This window comes from Muntiacus reevesi, chromosome X, assembly GCF_963930625.1.
Source record: "Muntiacus reevesi chromosome X, mMunRee1.1, whole genome shotgun sequence".
Taxonomy (NCBI): domain Eukaryota; kingdom Metazoa; phylum Chordata; class Mammalia; order Artiodactyla; family Cervidae; genus Muntiacus; species Muntiacus reevesi.
In genome coordinates, this window is record NC_089271.1 from 115,194,507 (window position 1) to 115,209,332 (window position 14,826).

General features: G+C 41.2%; 1 pseudogene; it reads right to left on the reverse strand.

The window, feature by feature from the left end:
- The window catches only part of LOC136154673 (protein shisa-2 homolog), a 120,685-nt pseudogene extending 106,302 nt beyond the window's left edge, over positions 1-14,383 (reverse strand).
- Positions 14,384-14,826: the final 443 nt, after the last annotated feature.

The window sequence follows — 14,826 nt, forward strand, 5'->3', positions numbered from 1 at the left end:
GGATGAGGAACACATGTACACCCATGACTGATTCATGTGAATGTATGGGAAAACCACCACAATATTGTAAAGTAATTAGCCTCCAATTAAAAGGAAAAGGAAAAAGAAAAAAAAAACCTCTAACAATTAAGAAAATGGCAATATGAACATATATATCAGTAATTACTTTACGTGTAAATGGATTAAATGCTCCAACCAAAAGATACAGACTGGCTGAATGGATACAAAAACAAGACCCATATACATGCTGTCTACAAGAAACCCACTTCAGACCTAAAGACACATATAGACTGAAAGTGAGAGGATGGAAAAATATATTCCATGCAAATGGAAATCAAAAGAAAGCTAGAGTAGCAATCCTCATATCAGACAAAATAGACCTTAAAATAAAGATTACAAGATATAAAGAAGTACACTACATAATGATCAAGGGATCAATTCACAAGAAAGATATAACAACTTTAAATATCTGAGCACCCAATGTAGGAGCACCTCAATACATAAGACAAACACTAATATACATAAAATGAGAAATTGACAGTAACACAATAATAGTAGGAGACTTTAACACCCTACTTACACCAACGGACAGATCGTCAAAACAAAATTAATAAGGAAACACAAGTCTTAAATGATACATTAGACGAGATGGATCTTATTGATATCTTCAGAATATTCCATCCAAATGCAGAAGAATACACCTTCTTCTCAAGTGCACATGGAAAATTCTCCACATCTTGGGTCACAAATCAAACCTCAGTAAATTTAAGAAAATTGAAATCATACCAAGATTCTTTTCTGCCCACAATGCTATGAGACTACATATCAATTACAAGAAAAAAACTGTAAAAAACACAAACTCATGGAGATTAAACAATACATTTCTAAATAATGAACAGGTTACTGAAGAAATCAAAAGGGAAATCAAAAAATTCCTGGAAATATATGACAATGAAAACATGACAACTCAAAACCTATGGGATGCAGCAAAGCAGTTCTAAGAGGGAAGTTTATAGCAATACAATCCTATCTCAAGAAACAAGAAAAACATCAAATAGACAACCTAACTTTACACCTAAAAAGAAAACACACACACCAAAAAAAAAAAAAAATTAGCAGAAGGAAAGAAATCATAAAGATCCGAGCAGAAATAAATGAAAAAGAAATTAAAAATAGTAAAGATTAACAAAACTAAGAGCTAGTTCTTTGAGAAGATAAACAAAACTGACAAACCTTTAGCCAGACTCATCAATAAAAAAAGAGAGAAGAATCAAATCAACAAAATTAGAAATGAAAAAGGAGAGGTTACAACAAACAATGCAGAAATACAAAGGATTATAAGAGACTATTATGATCAACTATATGGCATTAAATGGGTAATCTGGAAGAAATGGACAGATTCTTAGAAAAGTTCAATCTTCCAAGACTGAACCAGGAAGAAATAGAAATTATGAACAACTCGATTACAAGCACTGAAATCAAAACTGTGATCAAAAATTTCCCAAAAAACAAAAGCCCAGGACCAGATGGCTTCACAGGTGAATTCTATCAAAAATTTAGACGAGCTAATAATCATCCTTCTAAAACTCTTTCAAAAGTTTTGGAGAAAGGAACACTTCCAAATTCATTCTACAAGGCCACCATCACCCTGATACCAAAACCAGACAAAGAAAACACACAAAAAAGAAAACAACAGGCCAATATCACTGATGAACATAGATGCAGAAAAAACCTTTGACAAAATTCAGCATCCATTTATGATTAAAACTCTTCAAAAAATGGGCATAGAAGGAACTTACCTCAACATAGTAAAGACCATATATGATAAGCCCACAGCAAACATTCTCAATGGTGAAAAACTGAAAGCATCCCCTCTAAGATCAGGAACAAGACAAGGGTGTCCACTCTCACCATTATTCAACATAGTTTTGGAAGTCCTAGCTATAGCAATCAGAGAAGAAAAAGAAATAAAAGGAATCCAGATGGGGAAAAGTAGAAGTAAAGCTCTCACTGTCTGCAGATGACAAGATACTATATGTAGAAAACCCTAAAGATACTATTAGAAAATTACTAGAGCTAATCAGTGAATTTAGCAAAGTTGCAGGATACAAAAATCAATACACAGAAGTCACTTGCATTCCTGTATACTAACAATGGAAAATCAGAAAGAGAAATTAAGGAATCAATCCCCTTCACCATTGCAACATAAAGAATAGAATACCTAGGAATAAACCTACCTAAGGAGACCAAAAAAACTGTATACAGAAAATTATAAGATGAAAGAAATCAAAGACAACATAAACAGATGGAGAGATATTCCACGTTCCAGGGTAGGAAGAACTGTGAAAATGACTACACTACCAAATGCAATCTACAGATTCAGTGTGATCCCTATCAAATTACCAATGGCATTCTTCACGGAACTAAAACAAAAATTTCACAATTCACATGGAAACACAAAAGACCCTGAATAGCCAAAGCAGTCTTGAGAAAGAAGAATGGAGCTGGAGGAATCAATCTTCCTGACTTCAGATTCTTCAGATTAGGAAGATTAATCTTCAGACTGTAGATTATACTACAAAGCTACAGTCATCAAAACAGTATTGTACTGGCCCCAAAACAGAAATATAGACCAGTGGAACAAAATAGAAAGCCCAGAAATAAACCCATGTACCTACGGGTACCTTATTTGTGACAAAGGAGGCAAGAATATACAATGGAGCAAACCTAACCTCTTCAATAAGTGGTGCTGGTAAAACTGAACCATTACATGTAAAAGAATGAAATTAGAACACTTTCTAACACCATACACAAAGATAAACTCAAAATGGATTAAAGGCCTAAATGTAAGACCAGCAAGTATAAAACTCTTAGAGGAAAACATAGGCAGAACTTTCGATGACATTAATCAAAGCAAGATCCTCTATGACCCACCTCCTAGAGTAATGGAAATAAAAGTAAACAAGTGGGATCTAGTAAAACTTAAAAGCTTTTGCACAGCAAAGGAAACTATAAACAAGGTAAAAAGACAGCCTTCAGAATGGGAGAAAATAATAGCAAATGAAACAACTGACAAAGGATTAATTTCCAAAATATACAAGCAGCTCATACAACTCAGTAGCAGAAAAACAAACAACCCAGTCAAAAAGTGGGGAAAAAGACCTAAACAGACATTTCTCCAAAGAAGACATATATATGGCTAACAAACATATGAAAAGGTACTCAAAATCACTCATTATTAAAGAAAGGCAAATTGAAACTACAATGAGATATCACCTCACACCGATCAGAATGGCCATCATCAAAAAGTCTACAAACAATAAATGCTGGAGAGGGTGTGGATACAAGGAAACCCTCTTGCACTGTTGGTGGGCATGTAAATTGATACAGCCACTATGGAAGACGGTATGGAGATTCCTTAAAAAACTAGGAATAAAACCACCACATGACCCAGCAATTCCACTCCTAGGCATATACCCTGAGGAAACCAAAATTTAAAAATACACATGTACCCACAATGTTCATTGTAGCACTATTTACAATAGCTAGAACATGGAAGCATGTTCATTGACAGATGAATGGACAAAGAAGTTGTGGTACATATGCAAAATGGAATATTACTCAGCCATAAAAAGGAACACATTTGAGTCAGTTCTAATGAGATGGATGAACCTAGAGACCATTATACTGAGTGAAGTATGTCAGAAAGAGAAAGGTAAGTATCATGCTGCTGCTAAGTCACTTCAGTCCCCTCCGACTCTGTGCAACCCCATAGACGGCAGCCCACTAGGCTCCCCACTAATACATATACATGGAATCTAGAAAGATAGTACTGATTAATTTATTTGCAAGGCAGCAATGGAGAAACAGACATAGAGAACAGACTTATGGACACAAGCAGAGGGGAGGAGAGGGTGAGATGTATGGAGAGAGTAACGTGGAAACTTACATTACCATATGTAAAAGAGATAGCCAATGGGAATTTGCTATATGTCTCAGGGAATTCAAACAGGATCTGTGCATCAACCTAGAGGGGTGGGATGGAGAGGGAGATGTGAGGGAGGTTCAAGAGGAAGGGGACATATGTATACCTATGGCTCATTCATGTTGATGATTGAAACAAAACAACAAAATTCTGTAAAGCAATTATCCTTCAATTAAAACAAATAAGTAAATTTAATTAAAGAAAGCAAACAGGCAGTGAGCAAGGTTTGGTGTTCATGTCATGGCTTGCCAATCTCTGATTTAGAGAAGTCCTTATCTAATATAATCTGTGCCACAAATGCAAGCCACAGAGGTAACTTTAAATTTTTCTAGAATCCACATTTTAAAAAGCCAAAAGAAAGAGGTGTATTTTTCAGTAGTGTATTTTTAGAGGAGTACTTTAATAGTATATTTCATTTAACCCAGTATATCAAAAATATTATCATTTCAACATACAACAAACAAAGCAATTATTAATGAGATATTTTACATGTTTTTTTATCATACCAAGTCTTTAAAATCAGTTACGGGCCAAACTGAATTTCTCAAAAAGGTGTTGAAGCTTTAACCCTCTGTACTTGTGAATATGATCTTATTTGAAAGAGGGTCTTTGCAGGTGATCACACGAAGACGAAGTCATTACAATGGATTCTAATTCAATAGGACTGTTATCCTTATTAAAAGAGGACATTTGGTGGGAATGCAAACTAGTACAGCCACTATGGAGAACAGTGTGGAGATTCCTTAAAAAACTGGAAATAGAACTGCCATATGACCCAGCAATACCACTTCTGGGCATATACACCGAGGAAACCAGATTTGAGAGAGATATGTGTACCCCAATGTTCACTGCAGCACTGTTTATAATAGCCAGGGCATGGAAGCAACCTAGATGCCCATCAGCAGATGAATGGATAAGGAAGCTGTGGTACTTATACACAATGGACTATTACTCAGCCATTAAAAAGAATACATTTGAATCAGTTCTAGTGAGATGGATAAAATCGGAGCCCATTATACAGAGTAAAGTAAGCCAGAAAGATAAACACCAATACAGTATACTAATGCATATATATGGAATTTAGAAAGATGGTAACGATAACCCTATATGCAAAACAGAAAAAGAGACGCAGATGTAAAGATCAGACTTTTGGACTCTATGGGAGAAAGCGAGGGTGGGATGACCTGAGAGAACAGCATCGAAACATGTATATTATCAACTGTGAAACAGATCACCAACCCAGGTTGGATGCATGAGACAAGTGCTCAGGGCTGGTGCACTGGGATGACCCAGAGGGATGGGATGGGGAAGGAGGTGGGAGGGGGGGTTCAGGAAGGGGAACACATGTAAATCCATGGCTGATTCACGTCAATGTATGGCAAAAACCACTACAATATTGTAATTAGCCTCCAACTAATAAAAATAATTGGGAAAAAAATAAAATAAAATATATTAATACTAAAAAAAATAAATAAAAGAGGACATTTGAACACAGAAACAGACACATACAAATAGAAAAAGCTATGTAAAGACAAAGGGGTGATGGAGCAGAAGCCAAGGAATGCCCAATATTGCCAACAAAGCACAAGAAGCTAGGGGAGACGCCTGGAACAGATCCTCCCTTAGGACTCTCAGAAATGAATTCTTTTTAACAGCTGAGCAATATTCCATGGTGTATATATACCACAGCTTTCTTATCCATTCATCTGCTGATGGGCATCTAGGTTGCTTCCATGTCCTGGCTATTACAAACAGTGCTGCGATGAACATTGGGGTGCACGTGTCTCTTTCAGGAGATGGATGAAACTGGAGCCCATTATACAGAGTGAAGTAAGCCAGAAAGATAAAGAACATTACAGCATACTAACACATATATATGGAATTTAGAAAGATAGTAACGATAACCCTATATACAAAACAGAAAAAGAGACACAGAAGTACAGAACAGACTTTTGAACTCTGTGGGAGAAGGTGAGGGTGGGATGTTTCGAAAGAACAGCATGTATATTATCTATGGTGAAACAGATCACTAGCCCAGGTGAGACGCATGAGACGAGTGCTCAGGCCTGGTGCACTGGGAGGACCCAGAGGAGTCGGGTGGAGAGGGAGGTGGGAGGGGGGATCGGGATGGGGAATATGTGTAACTCTATGGCTGATTCATGTCAATGTATGACAAAACCCACTGAAATGTTATGAAGTAATTAGCCTCCAACTAATAAAATAAAATTTAAAAAAAAAAGAACTCTCAGAAAAAACCAACCTTGCAGACATCTTGACCTCAGACTTCCAGTCTCCAGACAAAGAGGAAATAAATTTCTGTTTTTTAAGCCACTCAATGGGTGGTGCTGTGTTACATCAGCTCTAGGAAATGAACACAAAATCTAAGCCTTTGTATTTACAGCACAACTCAACTGATACTAAACACATTCCCAAGTGCTCAACAGCCATCCAGGGCTAGTGACTACCTACTGGACAGTGCAGCTTGAGAGACAGCAATTTGGCTTCCCCTCAGAGCGGGTTGAGTAGCTTAGGGAAAAAAAGGCATCAGGCAAACAGGGAGTTTGAGAATTAAGTATAAACAAAGAACTTTTTACAAATCTTGACCTTTCTTGAAAATGTATTAAAAGGAATAGTGCTAGGTGTTTACTTTCTCTCAATAGTTTAGGGCCCTCAGGAACTGACCATGACAAAGCCAAGGAGTGCTCCATTTTCTTTAGTTTGGGCCAAAGTCATTTCATTTCAGAGTTCTGTTTTTGCTTCGATGGTGTATGATCATTTTTAACTCCCAACTGATTTCCTCTGAACTCAATATGTGATATTTTCCCTTGAAGTAATTTGGCGGTTTCATCATTTTATTGATCTTACTTTCCCATTAACTGTATTCGTGCATGCAATATATTATCTGAAGTGACAGGAAGATGGTAACAAAAAGCTCCATTGTTGATATTTGACTGCTGACAGCTTTCAAGCTACTTTCCCCTTTTCCCCTTCTACCCCACATCTAGTAAGGCAATGAGAAAGGCTGGGCCCTCTCTCGCCTGGTGCTGATGAGAAAGCTCAAACCAAGTACACCCCGAGCCATGTTCAAGACACTTCACCCCAACCCCATCTTCTACCCACACTAAAAACCAGAGCCACTCACCACACATCCTTTGTGCAAGGCAAGTGGATGGGCTTGAATGCCAGTCCTACTCTTCCCAGAAAGCCTCGTGATGTGAATAATAAACTTTTTCACATCCTCTTGGTGCATGTGTGGCATCTTTGGCCTCAAGATTCAAACCAATTTGGTGTGTGAGTAGCAGGTATGATACTGGCCTTCCACAGAGGAACTCCAAGATGGTTGGTGCTGAGAGCAGTAGTGTCTAAAAGATGCCCAGTACCTCCTGGAGGCCTTTCTTCTATTGCTTCCAGTTAACTACCTGGTTCCACAGCCTGCAGGCAAATCTACACTCTGAGCCGCTCCCTAGGGCCTGCTGCCTACTGTGCTCTTTGAACCATGCTGCTACCTACTAGTGAACTCACGTTAGAGTTGCTGCAGCATTTAATAAGTCCTAGCAAGCCTTAGTCACTGATTTAATCTATCCGAGTCATAAGATTTGCATTTCGGGCCAAGACTATGGGATTAGGACCCTACTTAAAGTGGCCCTGTGTTGGGTATCTCAGCCTGGACCTATCGGTCTCAGATTGAGTCTCGTCTCTCAATTCCTGCACAAGGTATGACAGGGGAACAACTCTCACCCAGTGATTGTTGAGCACATGTTTCAACCAGGCGTTGGTCCTATTCTATATAGTGTTCAGGGAAAAGACTGATAACACGTGTGATATGATGGTCATGGGTGGTCATGTGGAATGCTGAGGTCACATGTCTAAAAGTAGATTGCAAATTAGGACCCTAAATGCCTCTGGTGCAACAAATATCTTGATCCTCAGTATTATACTGGAAAGCATGCACCCCTGGTACCCCTGTGGCAAAGACCCTTATGAAAAGCATCCTTCACCATCACCTTATTAGATGGTTGCAAAATGGATCAATGAAGACTCTGGGTTCTACTGAGTGCCACATGTGATCAACATACCAAAAGGTTAATTCAAACTCAATTTAAGCCCAGAGTCTCTAGGCCCAATAAAACAATAATTTCCATAACAAAGGTCCCTAACCCTAATAATACTGATTTGGGATACTTTGGAGGAATAAACTTATAAACATGACCAGGGTAGAGAGGAGTCCTCCAACACAAGGTATATTCAGTAATGACCAAAACAAAACAAAACGAAACAAACAAAAATTGATGTGGGATGGAGGAAAGAGAGAAACTACAATAGAGACCTGCAATTTGACCCAATTGCATATCCAAATTGTTTGAAAACAATTTATGCAACAGAAAGCTAAAAGTGTGCTGATTGGGTTTTGCACTTCTAAAATGTTCTAAATTAATTTTAACATCTGCTGAAATGAACCAACTGGCAAACTTCCATGGCCTTAATTGATACTGGGGCCCAAATCAAAGCCATACCTGTAGGTCTCACTAAATTTAAACAAGGTATCCTCTATACTTTCAGAGAATTACCAAACATAAAGTAGAGGCGGGGAAAGGTATGCCTCACCTTAACCATCAGGACTGCTGCCTTGACTAAAGTCCCCATGGTCACACTGCCTACTTCCCTAACACATCCTATAGTGGGCATGGATGCTCTGATCAAATGAGTAATAAATTGAAATAAAATTAAATATTTGGTATTTACAACTGGTGTGACAAAATGGAACCACATAGACCTCCTCCTTGATGAAAATCAGCCAAGGGAAGAGATACATGGCACCAAGTTCCTCCAAATTGGAGCTTCCAGTTGTCCTCTCTCCACAGTCAAGGACAGTATTCGTTTCCTGGCATAAATATGTGACAATATACATTGAGTCCATGAGGGAAGCTCACCTGAGCCTTGAGTCCAGAGTCTTTATTGGGGCTTGATAGTGTACACCTGGCTGGCCGTCCATATGACTGATCTCAAATTCCAGTCCCTCCAGAGGTCAAGTGAGACCTCATGACCCAAAGCTCCCACCCTAAATCAGACTGTTAATGTGACCCAAAGCCCTGAGACAAATAAAGATATTCCTATCAGGCACGGTATTTCAAGGGCTTAGATATTATCTCCAAGAAGCTAAGGGAAAAGGCTGGACCTGTTCTTGGGCAAGGTTACATTCTTTACTACACAGCTTCCATAACTAATATTATTGAAATTACTGGACCTAATCCACAACTGGAAAATGTTTTGCTACTAAATATTTGGTAAATATGCTCTATTCAGTGCCTATTTCCATAGTCTCTCAATTGAAGTCTCCCCTCATCTTCAAAGAGATACGATACACCTTCACCCAGCTACACACGGAGTATCTTAACAACCCTGCCATGGCACACACAGTCTTTGCAGGGAAGACATCAATGGTATCCAACTTTCCTCAGGAGCACAGGTATAATATCCCACTGATGACATCTTCCTCTGAAGAGATTCATCTGACACACTGATTCAGGACACAAAAATATTCACAAAGGAGCTCACAAAGGAGATGAGCTGTTGCCCCAGCATTTGGCTAAATTCCCGTTAATCATTTGGCCAAAGGGCCACTCCACCCCAATACTGTCAAGAAACAACTATTGGTAGTCTCAGCAACCACATCATTAAAACAAGCCAAACATCTTTTAGGCATTTGGGGGTTCCCAAGGCAATATATTCCTTCTTCACAAATTTTACTTAAACCCACTTATGCTGTTACTTACAAATCAGCCCATCTTGAATGAAGTTCCCACCAATGAAATGCACTTGAATGTGTCCAAAGTGTAAGATGGCAGGCACTCTCATTAGTGTCTTCCAGACAGTCTTTCACTGTAGAGGCTTCAGGAACCTCCTCTCCTGCCTCCTGGAATCTCTGGACCACCTAAGATGGCCATAACTTGTCTATCCAGAAAACTTTTTTTCTGGTGCAAAAGTTGCTCTTCAGCCCCAGGCTACATGCATTAGAGCAACAACTGCTGGCTATTTGAACATACCAGGCCCTTCTGCAGATGGAAACTCTCACAGGGGACTCTCCACGCCAGCTGCCCAGGATGCTTTTGATCATGGTGACAGCACCCCTCCTTATTGAAACGAAAATGATATGTCCATAACAGGGCCAAACCTGGGCCTTCTAGCATAGCTCACCTAGAGAAATGGGTGGCCTCCTCTGTCCCCAGGCCCTTGACAGATCCAATGATGCTGAAGGAGATTACCTTCTCCCAGATTCAATGATCACCTGAAGAGCCCCTTGGGATCAACTTCAGATCCACAAAGGGAACTGGAACACGTTACAGACAGCAGCGCTGCTGGAGAGCTGCTGCTGTTTATCATCTAACCTGGACGTACCTAATCATGGCAGGACTCAAGAATCATCAGAACTGAGTCAACTACAGGCCATCATCTTAGCACTAGAGGATACCCTAGACAATCGATCCCATAAGCATTTGCTTGTGGTTTTTTTTTTTTTTTTTTTTTTTTTTAGACTCTTGGGTCACTGCCAATGGTGTGGTCACCTAGTCCAATCAACAGCAGCAACAATTCCTTATCCAAGGTTGCCCCTTTAGGGTAAAAAATTCTGGGAATTTATGACTTCACAGTTACCCAAAATATAAATCAAGGTCACATATGTCTCTGCAAGGTCCCAGCAAGACACTCCTTATCCTCTTCAGAGTTCCAGACATCACTGACAGTGAATGAGGCATTCATTTCACTTTTCAGAATACACAATGCTAGGCTCTCGAAGCAGGTATTCAAAGGAACGTTCAAGACCCTCACTGGTCTCAGGCTGCAAGCCTCATAGAGCACCATAATGGCTTACTTCAACAAGTTCAAATGCAATTAAATGAAACACAGCATAATTCAGCCATCAGTGAAATATCAGAGATGAATTGCATCAATAACAGAGTCTGAATCCATGTTTTATGCTTGCTGATGGCTTTCCAGCCCATTCCCTCTTTCTCATTTGTCTCAAGTTTGCACAACTCTGGAATAAAGTCCAAGTGATCCCTCCCTTCATGCCAGCCGGGAGGTTCAAGCCATCAAAATTTCAAAGGAACCCTCACCCTTACCCCATGCCCTAGTCACAATAAAACCAAAACAACCACTAGCCTCTTCCTTCATTCAAGTTAAATGGACCTGCTTGGGAGCTTGCCATGCTCACCTTATTATGGAATAGCTTTTTCATACCATCTTTGTGCATTATGACATCTCAGCCTTGATTTCAAAACCAATCTGAGGCTAAGAGATGATTCTTTCCTCACTAGGGCAATCATAAAACCAAGATTCTATCCATTAATAAATAATAGAAAATTTACATCCCACTTCAGATGAAAGCTGACTCCACCTCCAGAAGTAACTGACTTCTAGTCACAAAGGGGGATTTTTGCAATTGTATCCATGAGGGAAGAAGACGTTTGAGAAGCTTATATAACATGTCACATACCTCTCCCACTCCCACTTAGCTACAGATTAATTTCCCCTTAAATATATTTGCAAAAGCTTACTTTTCTAGCCAGGCAGAAAAGAATGCACCATTCAAAGCCATCGTCTGTACAGAAATCCTGGTAAAGAGTTTTAAAGAACTGCAATGTCACAGTTCGCCTGGTATTGTTAATCCCTGAAAAGGAGAGTCAGCATTGCCCAAGAAAGCTTTGTTAATACTATAACCATCACACACTTAGCCAGCAAAAAAAAAAAAAAGTAGCAATAGTAGGATTGAATCTTGAGTAGGTTTTATAGAAATGAAGGGTCTGTAAGAGGTTATATAGTAAAAATGATACTGACAAATGCCATAGCAACCAAAACTGCTTGTTGTCTTGTGAAAATAAAAATCTTCCTGATGGTCAGGCATTTGGTGTGTGTCTATAGATAAGTGTATGAATAAAAAGGTTCTCTCGAAATAAAATCCATTCCAGGGCTGCTAAGACTGTTCAGGGAAAGGGGTAACTTTGGTCGTGGAACTCTTTTTTTTTTTTTTTTTTTTTTTCAGTCTAATCCTACACAGAAGATATCAATTTCAGTTTCCGATGAAAACAGGAAGGAGAAATCTGTATTTAAGTGAGCATGTGAAGCAGCCACTGCACCGCCTGCCTGCACAGCCGGGTTGTACTCCCAGGCAGGGCTCTTCAGAAATACTGTATTTCCACAGAATGAGATTTCATTTCCTCCTTTTGCTAAACACTTCTCATAGCCCTCACTCATAGAGTTCTTTCTGGGTCTAACTTCCATTCTTCTTGCCCTGGTTTCAGTGCTTCTCATTTTTCTGGAGATGGTTTTCCTTTTACCTTATTGGTAGATTTGGCAAGTAGATTTGAACCTTATTGGTAGGTTCAGCATCCTGCCACTTTGAGATAAGTCCTCAGCTCTTGAATCCAGTTGTATCCATTGGTTTATAAACTCAGAAATATTTCCATTCCATCGCTATGCTTACCCTGACATTAGTCCCACTTGAACACGAGTGCTCCTCTCTCTCTCTCTCCTAGGAGTCACTGCGATTTGCTATTCCCATCTCGAAGGAATTTTAATGGAAGTCTTCTTTCTCCTCTGCCTTCTCGCCTTACATACAAACGCTTCACAGGATCCACATTCTCAACAAAGTGGAAAGTACTACTATAACTTGAATGCATCCTACGAGCTGTCCACTTGATGAACCCCTCTGATCCTCACTCAGCCCTACAGGTTGTCATCCTCCTTCTCCATATGAGGCAACTGAGGCTGAGAATCAAAGCAGAAACCTTGCAACACTAGCACTCTGCACAACTGAAATTCCCAGTTTAACCCCTAGGGCTGCCACAGCTCCCCACCATCGGACCTGGAGATCAAGGGCAGAGTCTCAGGCTGTAGGGGTGGGGCAGGCCACTCCCTCCACCTCCCTCCTTTGTGAAAAGTGCTAAGAACACCATGAAAATATCCAGTGGTCCTTTCCGGGAGTCCAGCCTTAGGTCCACCAACCAGCCCCATCTCCCAAAAAGACCAAGTACACAAAACAAAAAAACCAACGCCCCTGGGGCTCTCTGCCACCTTCTCTTGGTGGTCCAGCACGCGTCCCTCTAAACCCAAGGTGTACAGACCTATACTAAGTCTTGAGCCGTGGAAGTGGTCTTCACTATTTCTCCTGCTATGCCTTCCGAGATTTTCCCCTTGCAGGGAGGTTGCACAGTTACAGAGAAAAGCAAGCAGTTGAACACTGGCAGAAGAAATCAAGTTTGAACTTTGAACTTTGCATATGTGAAACAATAAAATTTAAAATAGAGAGGATAGGTAAGGAGAAAAAAGAAGAAAAACGCACATTTAAGAAGGCCCACACAATGGCAGTGCTTCTGCAAGCCTTGGGTTTTCTTAAAAGTGACATGCAATTGTTTCTTGCAATTGTATTTCTCTTATCATTTTCTCTCTCCAACCTCTTACAGATCTGCCTTTCACAGAAACACATTTGGTGATGGGTACTGAATTGGAACACTCTACTTGTGATAAACCTGTCCTGCCGAGTTTATATAAAAGGAGAGGGGAGGTGCGAGGAGGGGGAACTCAAGTAAGAGAAGATAATGCCATAATTGAGACAATAGTAATTCTTCTTCTTACTTTTACCGTTAAAAACATTTTAACATTTGAAGGGATGAATACATAGCCTCTCAGGCTCTGCTATTCAATAATACAATTCATTACGAGGGAGCAGAGAGGAATCTCCGTAGCATTAAGAACATCAAGCAAAGGGGAAATGAAGGCCGGTGTTACAAGCCCTATGGCCAAACCCAGAAATGAATGACAATTAGATTGCAGTTCAAAATGCTCAGGCGATCCAGACATATATTTTGAAGTCCATCCATATTTTTCAGAAGGAAGAAAGAGACGACGCCTGGAATGTTGTCTTCCAAAAGTATTAATGATGCACTATAAATTTCCTCCACGTATTAATGATAATTCAGTCCTCATTAAACGCCGGGTGCTGATAGCAACCCACATTTCGGCACAGCAGGCCCTCGCAAATTTATTTCCCTTTGTGAAACCCAGTTTTCTTTAATAGTTTGTCGAAACATAGACTGAAGCTGCACAGGGGTGAAAATCCATTTCTACGTCTGATCAAACTCAGGGTTTTCTAACCCGCAGCGCCTTCGCTCCACGGACCCGCGGGCATCTTCCTGGGGCTAGACATTACGTGTGGTTCCCAACAGGGTACCAGAGAGAGAAAAGCCCCCCTTTCTCCTCGGAGTGCTTCCCCAAACGTAAATGGTGGCGAGGGCAGCAGATGGCAGCCTCCAGGGTGCTGCGGGACGGGGGCTGGAAGTGGCAGCGTCTGAGCCGGGCGGGCACCGCGGTCCCGAGAGAGCGCGGCAGGGACCCCGGCTGCATGCTACCGCAGGCGCTGCCCTCGGGGCCAAGGCCGAGCGCCCCGTTTTAGGCACAGTTTTGCTAAAGAAATAAAAGACCCGGAGTGCCACCCCCCTAGATCTGCGTCCTGGGGTCCAGGGGGACCCAGGACACCGGGGACTGGAGGTGGAGGCGCGCGGCGGTGCCAAGGGTCTTCGCAATCACTCTCGGGGGTCCGGGCGGGCTAGGGGCTCGAGCACTCCCGCAGTGACAGCTCCGGGACACCAGAGGGCGCCGCGCGCACAGCTTGCTTTCGCCGCGAGCCGGGCACCGGCGGGGACTTGGGGGCCTCCGGGAGGTGAGGGATGGAGGCTTCACGTGCCCGCCCGCCCGCCTGAACCATCGCGCCCTCCACCCACCCCCTGGTAGCGCGCGACCCAGGGCCTCGCTCTGCAGCCCACAGGGAGGGGCCCGCGCTTCTCGGA